The sequence below is a fragment of the Physeter macrocephalus genome, chromosome 10 (genome assembly GCF_002837175.3).
Source record: "Physeter macrocephalus isolate SW-GA chromosome 10, ASM283717v5, whole genome shotgun sequence".
In the NCBI taxonomy this organism is placed as follows: Eukaryota; Metazoa; Chordata; class Mammalia; order Artiodactyla; family Physeteridae; genus Physeter; species Physeter macrocephalus.
Window position 1 is genome coordinate 8,145,421 of NC_041223.1, and position 26,783 is coordinate 8,172,203.

Consider the following 26,783-nt stretch of genomic DNA (forward strand, 5'->3'; position numbering starts at 1 on the left):
AACCCGGTTCCCCTGCATCAGCAGGCGGACGCGCAACCACTGCGCCACCAGGGAAGCCCTTGTAATTTATTTTTATGAACAACTGGTCCAGGAGTACTTTGAAAACATGTAAGTTTCTAGTATACAGTATTAATTTCAAAACCTGCTAGTTTCAGGGCTTCCCTGGTGGCACAGTGGTTGAGAATCCGCCTGCCGATGCAGGGGACACGGGTTCGTGCCCCGGTCCGGGAAGATCCCGCGTGCCGCGGAGCGGCTGGGCCCGTGAGCCAGGGCGGCTGAGCCTGCGCATCCGGAGCCTGTGCTCCGCAACGGGAGAGGCCACAACAGTGAGAGGCCCACGTACCACAAAAAAACAAAAAACAAACAAACAAAAAAAACCAAAAAAAAAAAAAAAAAAAAGAAAACCTGCTAGTTTCGATATTAATAAACCTCCAGTTTATATTTTGTCTTTGCAGGCTAAGGAGTTATCACTGGACAAATCATAGCAAACAAACAAAAAAAAACAAAACAAAACAAAAAAGAAAACCTGCTAGTTTCGATATTAATAAACCTCCAGTTTATATTTTGTCTTTGCAGGCTAAGGAGTTATCACTGGACAAATCATAGACTTCTAGTTAGTAGGAACCTTAGGGAATATTTATTCCGGTACTCTGGTGAGTACTGAAATCTATACATGCATCGCATAGATCAAGTAATTAAGTCATGAACAATTTCATGATTTGAGCATCTTTTAGGGCTGGAAAGGTGATGCTTATATAAGGGCACGTCCAGTGGTCGCAAACGAATTCTAACTTACAATAAGGTGGCAGGGGTAGGGGTCAAGCTGCCTGGATTTAGCGTAGATCACAGGATAAAGAGAAGGGCTCAGTATTTTTTCCATTATTTTTGTATTCTAATGTTTCTTCATGATCAATCACTGTACGCACATAATCATTCAGTTCTTTCTTATAATATTTATTTCATTATTTCATTATATAGACAATAGCCTATGTTTGCATATTTTAAAAAGGAATGGCTCTGTCACTGCTGGTTGAACCAATTAGAAACTGTTACAGAATTCTTGGCAATAGAAATACAATATGCTTAAAAGCTGGTGGAAACAGGTTTTTAAGCATATGTTTTATAAACATTATTAAATCACTTATCTGATAGGTTAATCCAGTAAAATAAACTACATTTTTCTTAAGTACATCTTTGAATACCAAAAGGGCAAAACTGTAAACAAGAACTAAATATTAACCATTTTCTTTTTTTTGTTTTTTGCTGTTGGTTAAGATACCATTCAGCTGTTTTGAAACAGACGTTTGTCCAAAAACATAATTCAAAACTGGCCGTTTAAAGCTTTTCTTCATACTTATTTTTATATTAATTTTCTTCATATTTTCTGGCCTTAACTGACTTGTTTCTCATGCACTCTTTGTGAATAGGTTTATGTAACTAAACCAGCTAAAACTGAAGCCAGCTAAGTATTTTCCCTGAAGATTCACATATGAACAAAGAAGCAAATTTTCTAATTAGAGTTGGGATTGTCTGTAGATTAATAAATCGATATACACGTGTTATCTGTCTGGGTGTGAGTTTAACCTTTGAGTCAAGTTTAAAGGAGGTGAAATGGATCCCTAACATTGTCTTTCTTACCACCAGATGACAGTGACTATTCAGGACATCAAGTAAATTCCTGCCTACGCGTTGGTTAACTGACAAGATGGCCCTCAGTAAGGCGACACTTTTGTCCGTCCAGGTGCACAGTCTGTAGGGCAATGGCTCCTAGTCATCTCTTTCATCATATCCTTCAAATCACATTACCTTGGTGGTAACTCTCTTATCTGCATGTACCGGTTTCCATGCCTCTGCTCGAGCACAACGATGTTGGGGTTCTTTGTGCGGGAGGAAAACAAGGAAGGGGTGCAGAGGGACAAATGCGTACCGTAAATCTAAACAGCGTGGATTTGAACCCGTCTCCATGTCAGGCAGGATATTTAAAGTCTCAGAGTCTCCGTTTCCACATCTGTAAAATGGAGAGAATGACATCTATCTCCCAAGCCACCGTGAGGATTAGCAGCAGGGCGTCCATGGAGTGTTGTGTGTAACAGCACACAACATGGTAGCTATAATGATCGCTAGGATTATTCCACGAATGTTACTTGCTCCGGTGCTCAATGGTGGTGACAAAAGGATGAATAAGACAGAATCACTGTACTTCAGAAGTTTCTAATCAATTGGAGAAAGCAAACAGATTAATGCAGTGTGGTAAGTGATCTAATTAAGGATACACCCCCCCCTCCCCACAAAGAACGTGAGAGTTGCGACTTTTGTGGTCATAAGATAATGACCAAAGACAAGAGGCCAGAGGCTATGTTTGGTGCCAGCATCTCAGGGGAGATAAGGCCTAAGCTAGGATCGCCCTGGCAACACCATCACGGCGAACACAGGGGGAAGGCTCAAACAAAATGAGGCCGAGTGTAAGACTGTAAGGTGAGAGCGCCATGGCCATCCTGGAGGGGAGGAGCTTTTGGGGTCGGATTCCTGAGAGGAGGGAGCCTTTCCAAGGTCTTAGTCCCACAAGGCTCCATAAGGGAGGCAGGGATTGGGCTGAGTTTTGAAGTGTGGATTTCATTTCAAGAGTCAGTGGAACAGGGAAGAGCCAAATCTGTTGGATCTGTTTCTTTTACTTTAACCTTTGCTTCCCCTTGCTTTTGTTCAGTAAAAGGATACTGTCTATACATAACGGCCTGTCTCGGGGAAGCTGCCTGAATGTTAAACCAAAGTGCCTTTGTTCAGGGAAACATCCTGACCTTGTTCCACCTGTGGCTGGCTGCAAGGAAGAAGAAAGGAGCACATCCCCTCCCCGAGGCTGGCCATTCCAGGGGACATTTGCAAATCTATGGCCTTTTTACTTTACTTCCTCATCTCCTCCCCCTCTCTGTTCTGTAAAAGAATCTGGCATTCAGACCCGATAAGATGGTTTTCTGGAGACGTTAGTCTTCCATCTTCTCAGCCTGCTGGTTTTCCGAATAAAGTCGTGTTCCTTGTCTCAACACCGTGTCTCCCGGTTTATTGGCCTGCTGGGCAGCGAGCTTGGGCTTTGCTAACACCAGGAAAGGTGAGATTGGTGGAAGGGGCAAATTTGCAAGGACAGGATAAGAACAAATAGGTTGATCAGAATGGTCGGTTGGCACAGGAATTTTAAGCACATGGAATGTCTGGCTAAGGTGTTTGGCTTTTATTCCATGGGTGAAGGACAGGTGCAGGAGACACTGGGTGTGGGATCCCGGTTACAAAGCTCTGTGGCCAGGTAGTAATGACACGTATGCTGTTAATGCTAGAGACAGAACTGTGACAGAAGGCATGAAAAGGAAGGGACAGAGTGGGAGATATACTGAAAAAATAGTCAAAAGGGCTGGGTGTCCAACTAGATATGGAGGTTCAGGGAGGCTAGGAGGTAAAGGGGACTCCCTTTGTCACTGAGCAATTAGTGAGAGGGGCCGTGCCTTCAACAGAAAATAGTGACATTGTGGGAGGCGGAGGGAGCTGGATTTGGTGATGAGATAATGATGAACTTAGTTTTAATGTTAATTTTAAAGTAATGTCAGGTCCTCCAATGAGCTCTGGCCAGAGAGTCATTAGAGATGCAGCAATGGAGATTAGGAAAGGAGGCTAGGCTTGATATTCAGATCCTTGCAGGAGAGAAGGTGCTGTCTAAGGTTATCTCACATATGCATTCATCTATGCATGCCTGTATGTCTGTATGTATGTATGTACTCCTTTACTCATTCATTCATTTATTTGTTCTTCATCCACTCATTAATTTATTTGCTTTTCATTTATCCATCCATTAATTTGTTCATTCATTCATTCATCATATCTTTTTTTTTTTTTAACTTCAGTCATTCTTTGGCAAAGACTAGTCCTTGGTTTTATTAATTAATTAATTTATTTTTGCTGTGTTGGGTCTTTGTTTCTGTGCGAGGGCTTTCTCTAGTTGTGACAAGCGGGGGCCACTCTTCATCGCGGTGCGCGGGCCTCTCGCTGTCGCGGCCTCTCGTGTCGCGGAGCACAGACTCCAGACGCGCAGGCTCAGTAGTTGTGGCTCACGGGCCCAGTTGCTCCCCGGCATGTGGGATCCTCCCAGACCAGGGCTCGAACCCGTGTCCCCTGCATTAGCAGGCGGATTCTCAGCCACTGCGCCACCAGGGAAGCCCCATCATATCTTTATTGGAATCCCTGCTCAGTGCTGGCTGTCATAGTGCTATTGAGAAAAGGGACAAAACACACTCCTGTCCCGAAGAAGCTCGCTGCTGAAAAGTTCCAATCTTTGCTCGTAGACATCTTGACTTTTACCAACTCCTCCCCGAATTGCTGCCTCAGTTTCCTTTTCTGTACGTATCAGCTGCCAATGTGAGATGTAGAATCAAAGTGTTTCAGATTTGCTGAAGTAAGGACCCATGAATGGGAATATGGAGTTATAGTTTCTAAACATTCTAGGACATGTGTTCCTTTTAAATTTAAGATAGATAGAAAGGACATTTGCCAGCACAGAAAAAGCTAGTTTTCCAGACAGTGATCAAATTTGAGTTGGATTTCCAAGTAAGTGGAGCCCAAAGGTATTACCTTCCTGGAAGTTATATGCTGAGGACACACTGTCTTTGGAGCTGAATCCAAAGCAGCTCCCCTTCAGGCAGGTGCGAGCCTGGTCTTCTGCGGGCCTTGGGGGTCTGGGGCTTGGGAGCTGAGTCCCACAGGGTGGATTCGTCTGGGAAAGACTTTTTGGGTTCGGAATACTATCTTGCTCTCTGTGCTCGATTTTGCACATGGATCTTCTCTTCGCGCATCTGGTCAGTAGTTTATTCCCAAGAACGTGAAGTCATTGTTGGCCAGAGAACTTCAGCCCTTGGAATCTGGTCTTTAACTCCTGCATGAGTGTCTGGTTGTCTGGATTGCTTGTGTCCTCGGCACCCCCTGGGGTTCGCCTCCAAGCAGGCAGGTGTCGGAGACAGAACCATGGGTAGATCAGGGGACACGAGAAAGGACGCTTCCAGGGTTTTCGGCTCTGGTGTCATGACTCATAAATATGATCTTCATTTGTTTCATGTGCTGCCAGGGGCGCCTGAAGTGGTGCTTTTTTTCCTGCCTCTTTCAAGCCCTAATTCTCCCCACTCTCCCCGACCGGTCAGGTTCAGCCCCCCGGGAAGGGGCTGCACGCTTGCTTTCCGCTGAGCAGTCAGGACAATCTCTCCAAGAGCTTTTGGAAGACCCCCAGGCCCTCTGTGGCACTTGCCAGGGGCAGAGCTTTCAGGCTCCAGGGGACACAAATCCCCTTGTATTCTAGGTGAATTTTGCCCCCTTGGAGAGCAAATGCTCAGAATGTGAGGTGACTAGCGCCCCTGCTGTCGTGGGATCTGGTGGTGGGAAGGTCTCCGCACAGCGCGGGGCTGCCTGATGCACTCCTTAAATGCAGCCTTACTTCTGTATGTACAGGAGGGAGCGCCTGGCGGTGGAGCCCGGCCCAGCAGCTCATCGGAGCTGACTGACTTAGAGGCTGGGACTGGGGCTTTCACCCGCTTTGTTCCAACCCCTCACATCACGGCACTCAGCACACACAAGACACGTGCCTTTGTCTGCTGCTGCTTGAGGTTCAGAGGTCTGTCGGTTCTCTGTGAGGCCTGGGATGAGAGAGGCAGTTAGGATACGCTCTGACTGTCTAGTGCTGTGTAACAAGCACCCCGCGCGGCCTGGTCTCATAAACAAGAAGCATGTTATTATGCTTATGGATACTAAGGGACAGAAATTTAAATATGGCAGACGAAGGCTGGCTTGTCTCTGCCCCGTGGTGTCTGAGCCCCGACTTGGGGAGACTAGAATATGTGAGGGGGTCCCGAGGAACTAGAACTGGCTTCTTCCCTCACTTGTCTGGTGCCCAGGCTGAGGTGACATGAAAGTTGTCACGGGGGGCTCCTCCACCAGAGCGCCTACATGTGGCCTCTTCACATGGCTTGAGCTTCCTTCCGGCATGGTGGCCCCAGGGTTGTCAGACTTCTGACCTGGAGGCTCAGAACCCCAAGAGTGAGTGTTCTGGTAAACAAGTCTTTTCCTACCTGCTTTGGAGGCCCCCGAGAGTCATTTCCACCACCTGCAGGTCAGAGCAGTCACAGACCCCTCCAGAGTCAAGGGGAGAAGGACCTCACCTTTGGAGGAAGGAATGTCAAAGCATTTGAGGCCATGCTATAAGGCTGCCACAGATCCCAGCTGCATGAAGAATCTCCCTCAGTATCAGAGACAGGGAGGTGATGGGTGGGAAAAGATGAGAAAGTCCTTTGGCCATAGAAAGCAGTGATAAGTTTAAAAAGTTGTTAGCTAAAGGGGCCCCAACCCTGAGTTCCAAGAGCTCCCTCATCCGTTTCCTCTTCCGGGTGTGAGTAGCAGCAAGGGCTCCTGGGGGGTCGTCAGCAGTGCCACCCCTGGGGGCTACTCAGGATCTGGGCACAGGGACTTACATCGTCCTTTGAGTACAAGGCTGAGACCTCCATTCACATCAGCCTAAGAATTGTGAAGAATTTTCACTCAAAACTTCCTACAAGAAGTCCTTTCTGGTCCCCCAAGGTCAATATTTCATAGGAGTCCTCTCTGATTTGGGAACATGACCCTCACAGGGCCTCTCCGGGGCGGCGTGGACTCAGTGCGGGACTACAGTCAGCAAGGTTTAGCTGGGAAGCCCCTCCCTCTTCCCGGGGCTTGAAGTTGGCCGGAGAAGGGCATTCAGGGGGAATGTCCTCAAAGTTCCACACCCGGCAGGGAGGAAGCTTGTATTTGTTTGATCTTTTATCTGAAGCTCCGTGGGAAGTTTCAGTTTCCAGCTGGGGATCGTGGTGAGTGTCTGTGAAATGCATCATCAATGAACTTCACCCCACGAGCATTACGTTAAATGCCTTAGAGATAAACGTTATCGTCTTTGCATCATCACGACTGCCAAGGAGCTAGAGAAGAAAACATTGAGGCTATTTTGGGCAGCATTTTTGAAATGCAAATCATTTTTAGTTCCCTCAGATTTACCAGCTCCCCTTGGCTGTGGGGTCAGATACGGATGCCACTGGAAAAGCATTTTACCGTTAGAAGGTTGAGTCCAGGAACGTCCTCCATGGGAGCAATATGGCTTAGGAAGGAATCTTCACTTATGACTCACACTTGCAACTTGACTCTCCCAGGAGAGGCAGCCGATTTCGGTGCTGGAAAATATCTGACGAGGACAATTCTCAGTTCTTCCTCAAGCTGCTTTCCGAGCTAAGGAGCCCTCAGCAGCCTCTAGAACCTTAAGTAAGAGGCCTGCTAAGCGCAAGTCTTGAAGCTTCATGAAGAAATGCCTTCCTATGTTATCCTTAAAGGAGTTCATTTGTATTGGGTGGGTAATTCAAGATTTAAAATGGGGACATGAAATCTAGAGGGTAGGTAAAGCAAAGGGAGGTCGGGGAGGAGGGGAAGTGGACCAGGCAGAAGATACGTCGCGGGGGATGGATGGCACTTGCACAAGAAAGCATCTCAGCTCGGTCAGACCCAAGACAATGCCAACTCATTGTTTAATTCCATTGTGAATAAAATACTCAATTCTGATCCACTCAGGTGAAAGAAATAATTGTGCGGTTATCTCCGTAGAGGCAGCCCTTACAGAAGTCCTGTGCAGAACTCTAAAATAATTCAACCTCTGCTCACTTCATTCCCAAACGCCCCGGCCCCCAAGCACGTCCAGCGTTGGATAATTAGACCTGTGAGCCTTTGGCAAAGCCAGCTTCCTAATGTAAAGTGTCCCTGTTGCAAATTCGGACGCTCTTTGGTAAAAGCCATCAGCATCAGATAAGATTGTCCAACCCTGGCGACTTGACTCGAGATCTCATCCTGGTTCCTCGCAGCCTGGTTTCCACACACCTGGAGCTGCAGATGGTTCACTTATTGTGTTTTTGGCTGCAGCACAGAGATCAGCCCCTCAGACATCTTTGCAAGTTGCAGGCAGCGGATGCCTGAACCTCCAGGTATGATTTACCACTTCAAAAACTCTGGAGAAGAGAGTGCGTCACACACACAAGTAAAAAAACTGCAAGTTCCAAAATTTAAAAGAAATTAGAAACTACTGGTTGAAAAATGGTGAACTTCTAGATAGTCTTTGGTTTTCATCTAGAAATGTACATTCCCGTCCTCTCTGCTAGGCTGTGAGCCCCCCGCGAGCAACACCTCTGTGTTTCGGGGAGACCTCTGCGTGTCCACACTTGGATGGTCCACGGAGGACCTCGGTAATGGCTGGGGCATCAGTGCAACCTTGTGGTTGGGTCTCATCGTTCACCCCGGCCAAGCGGTCGGCAGGTTGAGGAAAGCAATTGTGTTTTCATGGACAAACAAGCTTACGCCAGCGGCAGAAAAAGATTCTGGTCTGGGACTCCCGTGGTCCGTCCTGGAGGCAGAGGGCTGCAGGGAGAACGAGCTCCTCTGACTTCCTTAGGCCAGGGATGGAGGGTGGAGCGAGCGTCCTGCCCCGCTGAGACGTGGGAGCGTGAACATCTCAGCACTGTCAGCAGTGGCTGGGTTTAGCTTCAGCGGGGTGGGAGCCCCGGGGAACCTTCCCGTCCCTGGACTGGCTCCTACCATCTGACACTGCCATCAAGGCAGGCGGATTCCTCCGAGTTTCTTTGGGTTTGGGTTTTGGCACCTGCCCTTGATAAACGGAACGCACCCTACCATCTCCTGCTGCTGCTGGCTCCTCTGTTCTGCATGGTTCTGGCTCAGGTTCCAACTTTCGGGATGGAAGGGATGTATTTGTTCTTTTAAAAATCACTTCACACTTAAAAAAATTATGGACTTAATAACTTCCCAGCGAAAGTTTTATTTTCTAAGGCCTCTGAGTAGCCCAGTGTGACAGAATGCCTGGAAAAATGGGGTACTTAATAGACACAGATGAACTGGCAACCCATGTTCTTCCTGCTTTCAAAAGCCCTCATTGTCTCCAGGAGGGACGTTACTCAGTTCCTCTGAACACAGGCCCTCTCCTCTCAGGAGGCAATGATCTCTGGGCAGTAGGGGCCACGTCTGACTCACGGGTGCTCCTTTCTACTTTCGGGCCAGCCTTCAAAGGACACGGAGCCTGTGAACTAACTGAAGGGGAGGGGCCGCCTCTGCCCTGCGCCACTGGCGTGGATGCAAGCTGTCTTTGGAAGCGGTCCTGATGACACTGAGAAGGGCACTGGTAACCATAAAGACCGGGGTGCTTGGCATTGCACAAAGTTTTGGGTTCTGGGGACAGTAGTTTCCAAAGATGGCCATCCCAATCCTAGCCAGTCCCTGTTCTCTTTTGCAACGTGGCTTTGTCTGTCCTCTCATCTGAAGGTGGAGCCCTTTGCCTGTCTCCTTGAGACTGGCTTGGCCCTTTGACCTGCTTTGGCCAACAGAAGAAGCGATGTTGTGCGCAAGGGTACTTTCTTTTCTAAACCTGTGCACAAGGGTACTTTTTTTTTTCCTTGAAGATGCAGGTCTGGTGAGCGGGGGTGAGCTGTGGGCGCCTGTCACGTGTGAGCAGCTCTGCTTCCTGCTTCTTCCCGTGAATGGATCACCCAGAATAGGACTTTTCCAGATCTGCAGGCTCAAATTGGACACTGTACAGCTTGGCTTCAGAGCAAGCATTCCCAGTCTCTGGAAAAGAAGGAATCATAATCCTTTGATAATATTTTCCTAAGAGCAATAAATCGTGTGTCCTCCTTTGTATGAAATCTTTCTCTCTCAGCTTGGAGCAATAGCTCAGCTTTTCACTTTGCTAGTTAGCAATGTGGCCCTGGGCAAACCTTTTAAATGTAATCATTTAAATCTCAGCCTCAGCCTTCACACCTGTAAAAGCAAGGTAGCATAGTCTGTGCCCTGTGGAGATGCTGGAAAATTGAGATCGTTGCCACACCTGCAGTGCTGGGCAGGGGCTTTGTGACGGCTGCTTCCATCTGTCCTGGGACCACTCGAGTTGGTCCACCCGTCTGCTGCCTCGCTCCATTTCCTAGACCCAACATCCATATATGTCTTGGACTAAAATTTACTCTTACCTATCAAAACTCAACTCTGCCGTCACGTTCCTTCGCGGCTCCTGTGTTCCATGACTTGCCTTCCGGGCAGCATCCCTGAGAGCTCCTTTCCCCTCCCGCCCGCCTGGGGATTCTGGGGGCGGCCCCGCCCATTCGGTCCAGCTTGGCTTTGAAGTTGAGACCCAGACACCCCTCAGCAGGCACCGTCCTTTGACTTCTTTCTAGAGAGAGGATTGCCTATGCAGAGTCATTCGTTTCTTGCCAAAATCCTCTTCTTGTGTGTTTCTGGCCAAGGTTAAGGGAAACAAAACAACAGAACAGTGAACGTCCTGGAAAAGAGCCCTTCTCTATGTTCTGTGTGATCATGAGTTCATTAGGTCTGTCCTTAACTCGAGTGAGACTAAATAAGAAAGGCCTTATATGACACGTCTAGGTTGGAGAAGCCCAGCCCCTGTCGTTCCCCAGGCCTGCCTCTGTTGCACATCTGCCTATTGTCTCCACAGCAGGCTCCCAACCTGCTTTTGCTCTTTGCTTCTTGCCCTCTATCGAAACGCGTTCTCAGGAAGGGCTCTTAGGAATCCGTGTCTACTCAGCTGTAAACTACCATGACCAATGTTACGGTGATGAGTATGAATTATGATAGGGGATAAAGCTTGGAGTCAAAAGAATGAATCCTACCTGCGGAATATCGACCTAGGGTGGCAAGGTGCTATTGGATTGAAGAGGGGGTGGGGTGAGAGTGACAGAGGCTTGCCCCCCAGATAGACTGATAGAGTCTCCTATCACACACACTGCTCACTAACTACCTTCTGGGAGCCTGCTCCGGAGCTCACCAGCAAACCCTGAGAAGCTGCACTGTGTTTAATCAGTTGACATACAGTAGGAGGCGCAGTTAGTGACTTTGTCATGTTCCCTTGACCGCGTTTCTGCCTGGACCTCTGGGCGCCTCCGTGCTTATCCCACGGCACTTTCCACTGTCGGGCGCACAGAACGCTGTCCCATTGCCTGCTTCTTCTTTTCCTCTCCTCCGTGTGTCTGTCTCGACTCTAAGCCCAGACACCCCTGCAGCGGTTTGTGTTGCGACTGGAAACTGTATCTGGCAGGTCCTGTGCCCCAGCTGGCTTTCCTCCTCCGCTCTGAGCTGTGGATGCCCCGTGCCTCACGGCCCCAGCACCTGGGGCAAGATCTGCAGGGTTAGTAAGGCTGGCGTTGGGGAGTTTAGGAGACGCTACTGCAAACCAGCAGACTCAAGGTAATTGAGACGTTAGCGTCTTGTTCACGATGGGTGTAAAGAAATTAGTCTTCCTTATCTTCACCTCTAATTTTTATGTCAGTCATACATTTTTTCATGTTGATTTGAAAGCCTGGTTCCATGTGGGGATGATTCAGTGAATGTTCCTGAGTCATTCACACTTAAATATGAAAAAAGGAGTTGGAAGAGCGCTTACTACCTGGAGAGTATTCGGATGGTTCTAGACACCGTTAGAGCGGCTCTGCTCACGGATCGGGAGTGGAGTGCGTGAACGTCCTAGGGTCCACTTCACATTACTTGGCTTCTGCTGGCAGAGAAGATTGGGCTTATGTGGCAGTAATGTGGCCAAAACACATCCCTTCATTCTCACTCCCATATTTAAAACGTGGCTTCTCAATGGTGCAGGGACTAAGCCCCAATTTTGGAGAGTTTAAGGGATCCCGGGTCTTTCCTGGATAGGGAGTGACTCATCGCAGAAAAGAGGGAGGATATTTTGGTTACGGATCAGGGAGTGAACTTTGATAACGTTTAATCTGAAATATTTTCTGTCTTTTGCTAAACTTTTGGTAAATGATGCGAACTCTGCTACCTCAGAGAAAGCGATGTTTTACAAAAGGGAGATTCATCTTAAAAAATTACAAATATAATGTAGTTCAGGATGTGAAATTTCCTCACCAAAACAAATCTGTACAGTATATTTTAAAAATTCTATGCATCTTTCATGTGTAACTGGTGTTTCGTTGGCTTTCTTTCTTTTCTAATTGAAGAATAGTTGATTTCCAATGTGGTGCCGTTGCCTTTCTTAGTGCAGGATTCAGGACACCTGCAAGGTCCCCAGATGAGCCCTGGGTGGGTCTCCAGGGAGCTCACAAGCAAGGCCATTCAGTACCACTTGGCCTCACCATTTTCTTCCTCTCTTTCCATCCACCCACCCATCAGCCCATCTTATTGTTCTTAGGCATTTCGAAGTGAGCCCCAGACAATCAGCACCCTTCATCCTTCTGGGTACTAGTAACAAGAGTTCAATATTTGTTTACGTTCTTTTGTATAGTGTCAGTCATACTACCTTGAATGTTGATGTTGTCTGGAGCTTTAAGAGAAAGCAGCTCATTTTATTTTTACCTGCAGCCCCCTCTCTCCGCAGTAATCAGATGTAAGTCCATGGCACGCTGGACCAGAGACAAATCCAACAGAAAGAATTGGCTTTTCTCTTCGGCCACCAAGATGCTATGACTGACTGGACGCACCTGTCTTTCTGTCTCTCCCTAGGTAGGATGCGTCCTCGGGAAACTAGACCCCTGGAAGCCGCTTCGCAACAGCCTTTAGACCTGAGGATTCCCAGCGGCAGCTGCAGTGGCTGCTCCTGCTGGAATCACTGCCACTCTCCCCAGGAGCAGAGGGGAGATTTCCAAAGGCCCCTCATCCGCACAGCTGGAGTCTGTTAAGTAGATGAGTATTTCGCAAAGACTTGGTAGAAAGTCTAGCGAGGGTTGGGATGAGAAGCGGTCTGGTCATTCCGAGGTGAGCTGGAGGCACTTAGAAGTGATGACTTGTCGGTGTCATAGGCACGGCTATGGTACATTCGCCACGCCCCACAGCCTGGGCTGAGAGCTTGCCCTGTGTGTCCGTGTAAACTCACCGTGTTCTCACCAGTCACATTCTGTGATTATCCCCTGAACACAGACACGATGAGTCGATGACGACGATCTTGACAGCTGCGATCTATAAACCAACCAGGGGAGCTGGTCAGGAAAGACTTTTCTGGCAGAGGTTAACCATAAATAAATGGTGGGGTGTTTTAAAATGTAGGTTTTATTATTATTTGGGTATGGTGAGGCCGACAGATCAGGAGACAATTGCCACTGAAAGGACAGTTTGCTATACGCACAGATGCCCAGAGGAGGGGGCGAGGCACCCTGCACAGGGCCACGTGGGGAAGCGCCAGGGCCTTTACTGCACTTTCCACGGGAAGGAGTAGGTGAGGCAAAGTGGTAAACAGGCTTAGGGATGGCCAGTTGAAATGACGTCGGAGGGCTCTGGAGTATAGGAGCTGTCCCTAGTCGGCTGGGGCCCAGCCCCGGGGTGATTAGGACAGGTGGGTGCGGCCAGGAGCGGGAAAGCCCAGGAGAGGAGGTCGGGGTGGGGTGGGCTCTGGATTGGTTGGTTTGCATCGAAAGGCACACTCCCAGCCCTGTTTAAGACTTTTCTGTCTCTAGGAGTCGACTAGCTCAGGGAGGGGCAGCTTCTCCAGGGTCAGCAAAGCCCCAGATGGCAAAGCATCAGATGGTTCATACAGTGGGGTGGGGCGGAAATCTCCTATCGGGTGAACGTGAAGGTCTTATCCCAGGGAGGTAAACCCGAGCGCCCTGTGGGACTCGCTGGTTCCCTGTGAACTGTCAAGCATATTCCTGGCTATTGGGGGAATTCAAACTTGAAGGCCTTGAACAAAACTCTAAAGCCTCATGGGACCCAAGCAAGACTGTAAGACTCTCTGTTAAGGATCACAGGGAAGTGTCCCCACATATCGGCCACCGGCTACTGCCCTGGGGTTACCAGCTGCCCTAGTGCCTGCTGGTCTGTCTGCTGGTCCTCGGAGCTGAGTGGGCTGTGGAACAGAAACAGCACACATGGTCCCCGGGTTAGGGCCTGAGCGACTGCCCTGATTCTCAGCAGCAAACAGCCTCTGCTGCCCTGATCCTGATGCGTCCCAGCTCTTTGCCCTGAGTGTCGGGGTTTGGATGGAGGCAGGTCCCACAGCAGTGATTCCTTTCAAGTTGTTGGTGTGTGTGCATGGTCTGAGAAGGGATTTAGAGCCTATTCATAATTGTGTTTCTTTCTGTCCAAGGAGATGTGGCAGAGAGACAAAGATGTACCCAACACCAGGGCACCACGCGGACAGCGTGGTTAGGATGTGACCCTGAGCCCGAGGGCAGATACTGTCAGGTCACAGCTTTCCAAGCCTGGAAGACCATGCTTTGCGACTGACCGTGTGAACCGCAAGTGGCTTCTATGTTCCCTTCTGTCCCCTGACTTTGAGCCTTTTTTCTGTCCTTTACCAGCCTCTCTATAGTGGGGAACGGGGAGATAAAGGATGAAATGCAAATTGCTCAATCCTGGTATTTTAACTGAGAAACTTAGGAGAACTAGCTGGACTCTTTTGTGAAGTTCAGTATTCTGTGTTATTCATCCCCACAGAACCATGAAAGTCTTGCTGGCTGGAGGGTCACAGAACAGAAGAAGGAGGGAGACAGAGAGAGGCCCTAGAGGTACTCCAATCCACTTCCTTCATTTGAGGAAGGTTGGGGTCCTCTTGGAATGCTCTGGCCACATTGCATCATATCTGTCTGCCCCTTGCTCTGGATCAGGGCCACCTGACCATGGGTGACGGCCTCCTGTTTCCTCAGAGTCTGGTACTATGCCTGGCACTTGGAATGCATTCAAAACTGTTCGTTGAATGAATGCATGCATGAATGAATGAATCACTGGCCAAGCTCACACATCTAATCGGTGGCAGAATGCAAAGCAGAGGCCAGATCACCTCATTCCATGTACAGCATTCCAACCTTATGCACACGGCCTCAGCAATATTTCATTTGATTAAACTTTGAAATTGCTCTGAGGTTAAGGTTGACGAGATCTGATCTCTGACCACCTTCCTGAGGAGCAAAGGTGGCCCTCAGAATAGGGTTAGTACAGAGTAGCTCTGGCCTAATGGGTTTGAGGTCCCTGTTTGCCATTTCCTGGCTGGTTACCTTGGGGCAAATCACCTAACCTTGCTGAGGTTAAGAGAAATAGCCTCCAGTTTCTCACCTGTAAAATGGGAAGGTGGTTCTGATCCTGCCAATCTCCAAAGGGTGCTGTGAAGTCCAAGCATGGCCACGGATTTGGTCGTACTTTGTAACCATCAGTGCGCGTCCTGCATGAACGTTAAGAGCCTCGAGCGGGCAGGTGCGGGATGGGAAGCTCGGGGCTGAGCTGCCCTCAGCACGGCAGCCACCGTGCTCTGCCCCATCCTGCCTTGAAAGGCTCACAGGTGGACTCGCGCTTCATGCGCGGATAAGGGTGGTGTCCAGGTGGTCACCGTGATGGATGGCCAGTCCCTGGGGGAGATGGAGGAAATGGGAACTCTAAGGTGTTGGGGGAGATCAGAGGAGGGGAGAGAGAAGGGGAGCTCCCTGTGCACAGCCTGAGGGTTCCAGGAACATCCCAGGGCGGTGGAGCCCATGGTGGGCCTGGAGGACAAAGCCGGCCTCTCTCAGGACACTGGACAACGAGCAGGACAGCAGGGGTCAGCCCCCAAGTCCTGTGTGCTTCCTCACCCTTTGCAGATAGAGCACAAGCCGTGTTGGTAAACGCCGGTAAAATACCTCTCGTCAGCAAAGAAATCGCATGTTCAAGAATAAGTGTATCCAGCAAGAAATTAAAAACGCTGAGTAGGGGCCTTCCCTGGTGGCGCAGTGGTTAAGAATCTGCCTGCCAGTGCAGGGGACACGGGTTCGAGCCCTGCTCAGGGAAGATCCCACATGCCGCAGAGCCACTAAGCCCGTGCACCACGACTACTGAAGCCCGTGCACCTAGAGCCCGTGCTCCACAACAAGAGAAGCCACCACAATGAGAAGCCGGCGCACCGCAACGAAGAGTAGCCCCCGCTCGCCGCAACTAGAGAAAAGCCCACGCGCAGCAACGAAGACCCAACGCAGCCAAAAATAAATAAAGAAAAAAAAAATGCTGAGTAGGTTTTTGCGACCCTCCCAACATTCTACATAATGTTAAAATAATAGGCCAATTAGTTTTTTTTTAAAAAGGCATCAGGCAAGCCTGTTGTTGGAATTCATAGAAACCCAACAATGGACCACTGTCTGAACACTGAACTTCTTAGCTGGTTCCTTTGTCGGGTGGTTGGCACAGCAGGTGTCTGAGTGAGGAAAGCTGCTCAGAAATCTCCCTGAGCCACCGCCAAACAGGAGAGCCGTGGAACAGATCCTTCAGATGGCTGATCATCGTGCTGTTGGAAGTGGGCTGTAGTGTCAGGGAGCGGAGGCAGGGAGGTATGCACTGAGCGTCTCTCCGTGCACGGAACAACCCCCACTGTCAGTCCTGGCAGGCTGCGGATTTACAGGAGAAACACCCATTTACAATCTCTAGCCATCAACAGGTGATTAACTGAAGCACGCCACCCCTCCAAGTGAGAGGGTGGAGGGCTTTCATTTTAATAAGCTTGCCAATGCATTTATTTAGAAAGACGAGAAAGGTTCAGGGCAGAAATGCTCTAATTAAGCTATCAGCCAATCTCGGGGGAAGGAAAGGAAATCTTTGAAATAACAATTGTGCATTTTTACGAAAGGTAGTTTTTTTACCTTTCGAGTGTGAATTTATAATACATTTCATCTCTCTTTTGGCAGTCATTTCCCGCAATTATAAAACAATATAAAGCCTGACTCTAATTAGGACAGGGTCCATGTTACTTTGGCAGAAGCATGAAAATTCTGAGCTATGGATGAACGGAAAAGAAATAAAGCTTTATTTGCTACACATTTTGCCTGTATTTGCTAAATTCCTCCTTGAATTTAATAATTTTATAACAGGATGAGGATTGGAAAGGACTTTTGTCATCTCCCAAGTGCTGGCTGAACAGGTTCTCAGAAAATTGGTAATTAGCCCTTTGCTCTTCAACAACTTGAAAACCGTTTGCCCCTGACAATAGTTTATTGGCTCTTTGCCTTTGTTAATGCCATTAATCTGTTCATAACCAACACAAAAAGCCCTCAGCCTAATGTGTCAGACCACTTCTAACTGGTGGATCTAACTAAGTTAATGAGGTGTCATTTAATAAAGACTTCTTTTTAAAATTAAACTTCTGTGTTTAGTTTTGACAAAAAATAAGTTTTCTGCAAAATGTAAGTCATGATAAATTATAGAATACGTATTAAAACATCAGATTAGGGAGAAACTGTGGCCTCTCCATGTCACTCACCACTGTCCATGTCTCTCTTCTCCATCAACAGCACCCAGGTTTTTTTGGGGGAAGCGTCACCTATGGGGTTCTCAGCTCAGGACTGGGTTTTGATTGGATTAAACCCACCAGTATATGTGGCGATTACATTTTCTACAGATGGCTGTTCTTCTAGATGTTCTTCTATTACCTTGCCACTCTTCTATCAAGAGGCAGAGTCTGTGTACCCTCCTCTTGAATCTGGGTGGGTATTTCTAACGGCTGCACACAACTGCATAGGGTGAGGTGACAGTATGTTATTTCCGAGGCTGGGTCATAAAAATGCCAAACACTTCCACCTTGTTCTCCTGGGGCACTGCCAGGCAAGCAGCCTGACAGTTGTGAGACCTCCATGCTGTGGGGGAAACCCAAACTGGCCCAACTGGAGAGACCACGTAGAGAAGCTCTAGAATTGCACGAAGAGAGCCAGCTCCCGGCACCATCTGCCCGTAAATCTCTGCGGGGCCCCAGGCCAGAGTCACCCAGTTGAGCTTACTCAAACTCCTGACCCACGGAGACCATGGACGGGAATGAGATGATTGTTGTTTGAGTCTCTGAGCTGTGGAGTGACCTGCTCTGCGGCGACAGATAGCTCCAGCACCGTGTCTCATCTCTTTGGCTACAGCGATTGTTGTAGAATGGACGTGTGACCCGGTCCAGTCTAATCATTGCAATGCTTAAGCTGTTTACTGGAAGGCTGGAATCCTTTGAGTTTGATAGACTTGACTACGCAGCCTCGGTGAGATGCCGTAGCCGTCTGACTGTAGCCAGTGGAGACAGCCTTCGGGTGAAACCAACACACAAAGCAGGCAGCGCAGAGAGGGATCATAATGACATCACTGCGCTCTGAATCAAGCTGCACCTGAAGCTGCCATCTGATTTATTCATTACCCGCTAGAAGTCGTCTACAGTCAAAAAATTTTGGCATTTCGAGTCACCATACGGATTGCAGAATTCAATACCTCGTATGATATGTGAATCTTTTCTATTTTATTTCTGATCCATGACCTGCCAGACATTAGACAATCTTCAGTGACAGGACGCTCACGGCCATCTGGACCATCAATTCCATTCCCAACAGCTTTAATTGTGGAGCCAAAATCTGTCTCTCGGCCATAGTTTTCACGAGGCTAACTGTGAATGTCTAAGAAAGCTATTTATATATAAGGAGAAGAGTAAGTTTCAGCAAGTTCCTTAAGAGAGAATTTTATGATCGTCAAATTGCCAAGATGGAGTAACGTGGACTGGATGCTGTAATAATAGCTCGATTGATAACTGGTTGATCACTTTCTCCTTAAAGAGCATTGATTCATTGATCAACTAAATCAGCATCAGATAACAATGACTGAATCCCACAAGACAAAATTTAAAAGAGATAAGCGTAACTTTCTGCCCTTTAGTCCTCCGTCCTACCGTATAAGCAGGATAGAAATGAAAAGTGACAGAGTTCAGAGGTAACACATGTGGAAAGATTTACTTGTCAAAAAGGCTTGATGCAAGACAAGAGGGTTATGTATCTATTTAAAAAGTTCATGTGGTCTTAGGTTGTTTCAGCAGAAGCGCAGTGTCCAAAATAAGGCTGGTAATTCTCTTTCCTCTGCGCTGGTCGGACTTACCCTGGAGCACAATGCTTGCTTTGTGGATGCCGTCTGCTAAGAGAGAAATTGACCAGAGCATATTTAGAAGCAACTGGGGAATGGTGAGAAAAGTTGAAATCTTATCCTGGTTAAAGGATATGGATATTTGCCTGGAAAGGACTCTGTATAACATCTGGGCTTCTGGAAAGTCTGATTAAGTCACTGTTTTAGCCTTTGAGGGGAAGAACCCTGGGGGAAGATTCACAATCACCTGCCAAGTGAGAACTTTAAAGCTACAGCTTCTAACATACATCTGCCTTCATCTACAGGATTGGGAAATCCTCGAGACGCTGATGGCAGCTCCAGAACCATTCCCCAGAGGAATCACAGACACTAAGTAATTTGCAAAATTTTCAGATTTATGGATTCCTCTGAGGTCCACACATCCCATGTGGAGAAACCCTGTTGATCGATTTCCTTCTGCCTGTTTCCTCTTCTCCGTAGAAGCAAATACTGAATATTAGAAAGTCATTGCTTGCAAGTGCTAAGAGTGGAGGAGTTTCTTTTGGTGATTTTATTTCACTTTCTCACCTTCAGAGCAATGCAAAGATTATTTAAACCTTCTCTTTCGCTGGCAGATTTCTTTCATCCTTTCCTTTCCAAGGAAAGAAGGCAGGGATGTGGTGACAGGGCATTGAGGCTGGGGAGCATGGCCAGGGGGAAGTTGGGACTGGCCAGGGGCTCTTCATGTTTCTTCCCTGACCTCTGACCCCTCCTTCCCTTGTCCGTGTGCCGTCCGCCCTTTGCTGGGTCCCATCTTCACCTCAGAATTCTGAAGATTCTGAGACACTCAGATAGGAGCTTCTATGCAATAGCCATGCGGACTCCACCGTGAGGGAGACGTGGACATTGGGAGGTGCTCGTTACTCGTGTAAATTCTGAGCTTTGATAAAATATGATTCCAATGAAAATTTTACATTAACTTGAATTGTAACTTAACTTTTAGTTTTGCCTCTACAAATGGATTATAAATGTCTCATGGGCTGAGGCCTCACGCCACATTACCTTCGTGCCTTTTATAGGAAATGGTAACATGGCTGATTGTACTGCCTCTGCTTTGTGCAAACTATTGGCACGTGCTGCTCACATAATAAAAGATAATAATCCAGGCATATATCCAACAGAAAAAACCCCATGATCTCAAAGAGGTATCTGCGATCTCACGTTCATTGTAGGATTATTCACAATAGCCAAGACTTGGAAACAGCTTAAGCATCCATCAACAGATGAATGGATAAAGAAGATGTATATTACATATATATATATATATATATACACAATATATATGCATACATATATTTATATATATATATATAATGGAGTATTATTCAGCCATAAGAAAGCAGGAAATCCTGACATTTGTGACAACGTGGACTGACCTTGAGGGCATTATGTTTAGTAAAATAAGTTAGACACAGAAAGACGAACACTGTATGATCTCACTTACATGTGGAACCTAAAAAAACTGAACTCATAGAATCAGAGTAGAGTGGTGGTTACCAGGCTATGGGAAGTGGGTGGGGAGGGTACAAACTTCTATTTATAAGATGAATAAGTTCTGGGGGTCTAATGTACAGCATTGTGATTGAAGTTGGTAAGACGTATGATATACTTGAAACTTGTCAAGAGAGTGGATCTTAAATGTTCTCACCACAGGAAAGAAATAGTAACCGTGTGACGTGATGCAGGTGTTAGCTAACGCTATAGTGGTCATCATTTTACAACATAATACAAGTACAACATGTCAACATGTTGTCCACTTAACCTTACACTGTGATGTGTCAATTACATCTCAAGAAAGCTGGAACAAAGAAAAGATAACACCAAGTGATCGGCTCCTGGATAACTGAGTGTTAGCTAATAATCTTAGGAAATGAGAGCACAGGCTATGGAGTCAACTGCCAGACCAGAGGTGAATTCTTGTCACAAGCTACTAGGTGTGTCACCTTGGGCGAGTTCCTGGGCCTCTCCGGGTCCCAGTTTTCCCATACATAATGTGGAAATCATACTATATCATGAGGCTTAGTGAGGGTTAAATGAGATACTTTATGGAAAACACTTAGCCCAGTAACTGAGGCCCATACTCATAAAATGTTATTGCTATTTTCATGAATATTGTCTTTACATATATTTCGGGGAATCTCAAAAATTTTTAGCAGAAAGCACAATTTGCTTCAGACCCAGCGGTGTTTGAGGCACCAGCCCCTTCTTCCCATTGATGCTGCAGTGCAGCTTTCTGTCATGACACAAAGGGCTTCAGAGTTCCACACAAGGAGTGAAAACTCAGGGAGACCCTCCAAAAATCCGATTCCCATGAATATCTTACCAAAAGGGAATTGAAATGACTGACTGAGTTTATTCGGTTTATTTAGCCAACTGAAGTTATTCAGTTGAATTCAGCCAACTTCTGGATTTTCTTCATGTTCCGTTCCATGTTCCAGTTTGTCCGGTTCTCTTAAATACTGTTTGGCCTCCTTTCATTTATGAATATCGGTGCAACCAAGCTGCCTTAAGCAAATAAAGCGCTCATTCCTTCCAGCCTCCCACCTTAAGCCTAATACGTTCCCTTTTCAGCTTCACTTCCTTGCTGACGCAGCTCGCCCAGTGCTGCTGGCCAAGAGCCTAAGTGACAGACATCCGTCATTGGACAGGGACTGACAGGTGGTGGCCGTGCTCCCCAGGGCCCAGGGCTTTGTCTGATGATAACGCAGGGTGTGTTCAGAGGATTCCAGATCTGCAGCAGAGAATCCAACACAGTTCTCATGAAGGGGAACCTATAAAAACATCATTTGTCTAAAAAAGGAGAGCACTTTGGCAAGGGGACCCTGCTTTCTCTCTGTGTCTGTAACCTGTGGAAACACCCCTGGTCTCTAGGACAGGCACACAGAGGACCTTGTCTGGCGATGGCAGCACCGGCTCCATTTGGAATAAAACTCACAAGGAGAAACGTACAGGGGAAACTATTCGGGAGCGGGAACTGGGTGTGTTTCAGACGTTAAGTCTGCACAGAAAAATCTGTAGACTTTTTTTTTTTTTTAAAGAAAAACAAGCCCCTGGAAACAAACTTTCAGAGAGATGGTTTATGAAGGAAATCTTCCCAGAGGGGAAAAAAGAAACAGAGCTAAGAAGCAATTCAAATGATAACATCCTCTCCCCACTATAGCAGGAATAAAAGCAGGAGACGGAAGTTGAAGAACGGAAAGTTCACTGAAGCTCACATAGGGGCGCTGGGTGTGCTGAGCAGAAATCTCGCGAGAATTGTCCTCGGGCCTGGTTTTCCTCTGTCTGTGCAACGGCCGCTCTGCGCACGCGTCTCTCCCTGTGGCTGAGGAAATCACACCTGAGTGACGACGGTGCCACTGGGCTGTTTTCACTCCTGCTCACCATCCTTCTTCGCCTTTGCTTTTCCTCTGCCGCGTGGACAGTCACATCTTTTGTGTGTGTGTCTTTTTAAAAAATTGAAGTATATGTGAATTTACAATGTTGTGTTAGTTTCAGGGGTACAGCAAAATGATTTTTTTTTGGCACCTTCTAAGTAGAAGGGAGAAGAAAGAATAAAACTGAAAAGGCAGGACAGGAGAGTGAGCTCAGGGAACATTCCAGGCCCACGGATCCTGGAGCCACGCGAGCAAGTGTTACCACCGTGTCTGCTGCTCCCGTCCGCAACCCGCCCCGAGGGGCAGCAAGGCTGAGGCCGAGGCCCTGGGCCAGCTGGGCTCCAACATGGGTGTTCCGCTCACGAGATGCAGGACTTCGGGGAACCGCAGAGAGCCGAAGGGTAATGGGTAGCCTGACGGAATCCTTTTGCACACTGAAGTTTAGAACCACTGGCTCTAAGATGCCCAAGTCGTTTGGTCAATTCAGGGCCAGCATCAAGTCAGATTATTTGCTACGTCACACAGAGAAAACAATTCATTCGTTCATTTATTGGAGAAGTGCTTCAGTGCCCACCCATACCCTCGTGCACCTCCTGGGAAGCTACAAAGCGTTTTGCACCCTTAATGTACTTAAAGTTTCAGAGACGAGATTGTTGAGCAAGTGTCCACTCCACCAGGAGCAGATGTCACCCCCCTTCATGGTCCAGGGTTTCCAAAAAAGACACAACCCACACAAGAGTTGGAAGGGGCCAAGCATCACCCCCGTGGAGGAGACAGAAGACCAGCCTCAGCAATGGGGCCCCAGTCCCCCTGGCCAGCAGCCAAGGAGGCCCGAAGAGATTTCCAGAATCCCTCTTGGCTTTAGCCTCAGGGAAGGTGAATCTGAGCAGGGTCTTGAGGCTGGTAGGTAGAGCCTGGGGTGGAAGGAGGCTCACAGGAAGGGCCCGAGACCACGGGCACCCGCAAGCTGAGCCCAGTGTGTGCTCAGGGAGCTGGGGAAGCCGTGCCGGGAGGTGAGAGGGAACAGAACAGCGAGGGCCTCGGGCTCCCACTCAGAGTTGGGGGGCGAGGTATGAGGAAGAGAGGGCTGTTTGGACATTGTTCTGAGTTGAATCGTGTGTGTCCCCCCCCAAAAGATACGCCGAAATCCTAATCCCCTGCACCTGTGAAGGGACCTGATTTGGAAATAGGGTCTTTGCACATGAAATCCAGTTAAATTGAGGTCATTAATCCAATAGGACTGATGTCCTTATAAGAAGAGGAGAGCCACAGAGACAGATGTGCAGAGAGGGAGGGACATCCTGTGAAGACACGGGGAGAACGCCTCACATCTCCAAGCCGGGGACCCCAAGGAGGCTGGGATCACAGACGCCAGGAGGAAGGCAGGGTGCAGACCCTCCATGAGAGCCTTCAGGAGAGCGTGGCCCTGTCGACTCCTTCGATTTGGGACTTCCGGCTTCCAGAACTGTGAGAGAATAAGTGTCTGTTGTTTCAGCACCGGTGCTCTGCAGGGATGGTGGTTGGACTTGTCCCTTTGAAATGGGACAACTTTGATGCCGTGTGCGTGTCAAGTGACCTGGGGGTACTGTGGCCTGGGCTGCAGGGGTAGATGTGTCAAGCACCCCGGGACCTCTCGTGGCCACCAGCAAACTTGCTCTCGAGGCAGTTCTGGTCATGACATTGGTGACTCTTTTCCCTGAGGGAGCACGTGTGTCCACATACGGTGAAACCCACTGATGCCACACCCTCCAATCGCACCAGGTGTTCTAAAGGCCCAACCCACTCCCGGTACCCACTGTTTCCCATTGACAAGCTTTTCCTGTTTACACTCTCTTTCGTAGTCTCTAGGAAATATAATTAAAAATTCATCGAATACATCTTCAGGAAGACACATTTACCAAAGACCTACGTTCAGCCGAAAACAACAAACTTCCAGTAATGGGTCAAAGCACAGCCTAAAAGGCCTTTGTAATTCACTGCAAGGAGCTCGGCGTGGGGAGCTTCCTGCAAAGTCAGATACGGCTGAGCCACTCGCCTGAAGTCAGACTGAGGACCAGAAACCGCTGAGGGTGACGTCAGTGAGAAAGGGGACTGTATTACACACACAAGCAGTGCTGGACCTGCCCAAAGGGCAGACCAACAAGGTGCTCAAAGCACAGCAGAACAGAGACAGAATTTTTTAAAAAATGAATCTGCGGGCCTCCCTGGTGGCGCAGGGGTTGAGAGTCCGCCTGCCGATGCAGGGGACGCGGGTTCGTGCCCCGGTCCGGGAAGATCCCACAGGTTGCGGAGCAGCTGGGCCCGTGAGCCATGGCCGGTGAGCCTGCGCGTCCGGAGCCCGCGCTCCGCGACGGGAGAGGCCACAGCAGTGAGAGGCCCGCGTACCGCAAAAAAAAAAAAAATAAAAAAATATAAAAATAAAATGAATCTGCTATGTGATTTTTAAAAAGTAAAGTAGTTAGCAGGTGCAAATCATAACTTTTCAGGACTTCTTGGTGCTTAGCTCATAGGTGAGTCCTATTTTTCTTTCTGGTGACTTGTGCCGCGGAAGGGAGGGCTCAGCCTTCCCTGGTTTGGGGTGTCCCAAGGTGGCCCAGATTTGGGGATGTCCCATGGAATTGAGGTCTGCCTTTCGAGCAGGGCTCTTTCGCCCTCGGGTCTGCGTGTCCGCATGTCAGTCCTGGTGGGCAGGCTTCCTCAGCGGCCTGGGGCAGGAGAGAAGGAGGATGCTTATCCTGTTTGCACAGCGTGGTTCTACCTCGTGGCGTCCCTCTCTCTCTCAAACACACAGTTTCAGACAAAGGACTCTCTTCCTTCTAGGTCAGGCCCACCATTGGTTTAATAAACCTCAGCCAGAGAGAAGTCGAGATGTTCAAACAGAGAGGAGGAAAGACCACGTGGCAAATAAGAGTACAGATTCGGGAGGTGGACTTTGTGCCTTCCCATCCTGACTCCACTGCGTCCTGATTATATATTAACCACGTTATTAAACCCCTCCTGCCTCCGTTTCCTCAACTGCCAGATGGGCAGCGAATAGACCCTACCTCGTAGGGCTTCTGTGAGGATTAAATGAGCCACTGAATACTGTGCCTGCACAGGCATAAATATCAGCTAAAATTATTAAAACCCTTCGGAGAGCCCGTCACCATCTGGACCAGGGAAGGAGGACAGTTCCTACAAAAGCGTGTTAATGGCTCCAGGGCTGGGCAGCTGAAAAAGGGCACCCCTACCGCGGGCTGAGGACTGGGTCAGGGTCAGCAGGGACAGGGGGAGGACAGAATGGTGCCGTGAAAGACTCGACGGTCGGTGCAGTTGGGGGAGGCACCTCCCTTCCCGACGCAGCTGCTTCATCCTCGGGCAGAGGACTCGAGGCGAAGGTTACGAGAAGGTCACTGTAGAAAGCGGGTTATGAGAGTGGCCTGAGCCATTCCAAGATAAGACTGTGCGTGGGGTTGGTCGTGTGGGAATTGGGTTCGGACAGCAACATCAAAAACGGGCTTGACTCTAGAGAACCGGAGGAATCCTTCTCCCCTGTGTTGGCGTCTTCAGCTTGTCTTGTTTGGAAAGTGAGTCATGAGAGGCAACTCTGGCGACCGTGACCCCTTGGCCCAGACCTCCTTCCTTTGCCAGAATGCTTCAGAGCTTGCAGATACGAAAAGAAAGCAGAGGCTCCTTGCCTTGGAAACAGAATACATCCAGACTGCTGAACTTGGCCTTGGTCAGATGAGAGGAGAAAGATCAACTGAAAGTTCAGCCTCGTGCTCAGCACTTTATGTGCATTTTCTCGTTAATTTTCAAACCCACCCGTCTACAGGTGAGGAAGGTGAGGCTAATAATGCCTTGTCCCCGACTCCTTGGCACGCTTGGGTGGGTACTGGAAGCTTCCTCCAGCCCCACCGGGAACTTGCTCAGCCCGCCCGCAGGGCGGTTCAGCCAGACCGGGATGGCCGAGGGACCACCGTCTGAGGATGTCACCAGGCAGGAACGCAGGGCTTAATCACCCCCACTTGTGAAGTTCAGTGACAGGTTCTATAACAGGGCTACCAGGGACCCCTGACTTCAGGGCTCAGGCTTAGGATGAGGCCACTGTGCTTTGCTGCACAGGTGCTGTCATCAGTTTGCTGTAATTCAAAGCCCCAAAGGCCACAGAGGCTCCCTGGCGGGACTGTGTCCCAGGTGCCCACAGTGACAACTTGCTCATGAGCAGACTCTTTATCGGCTTTTCTCCACTTCTTGAATGACCTTTCTCCTCCCTTACTTGGGATCCTTCCTGGGTTCCCCTCTCAGATAAGCCAAGCACACGGGGATAAACCAGTGCCTCCCCTAAGACGGTGGCTTCCCTGACGGCAGAGGCTCATTGCACCCGTCCACTTGCAGGGCCATAGGGCCCAGATGTGGCTCAAACACCAGCCCACGTGCAGCTGTGAAGGCATTTCTTAGATGTGATTAATTTTTACGATCAGCAGTCTTTACGTAAAG

The 26,783-nt window shown here is 48.5% G+C and overlaps 1 pseudogene; it reads left to right on the forward strand.

Annotated features, from left to right (window-relative positions):
• Positions 1–26,783, forward strand: part of LOC112064626 (coiled-coil domain-containing protein 86-like) — an 87,386-nt pseudogene that overhangs the window by 16,880 nt on the left and 43,723 nt on the right.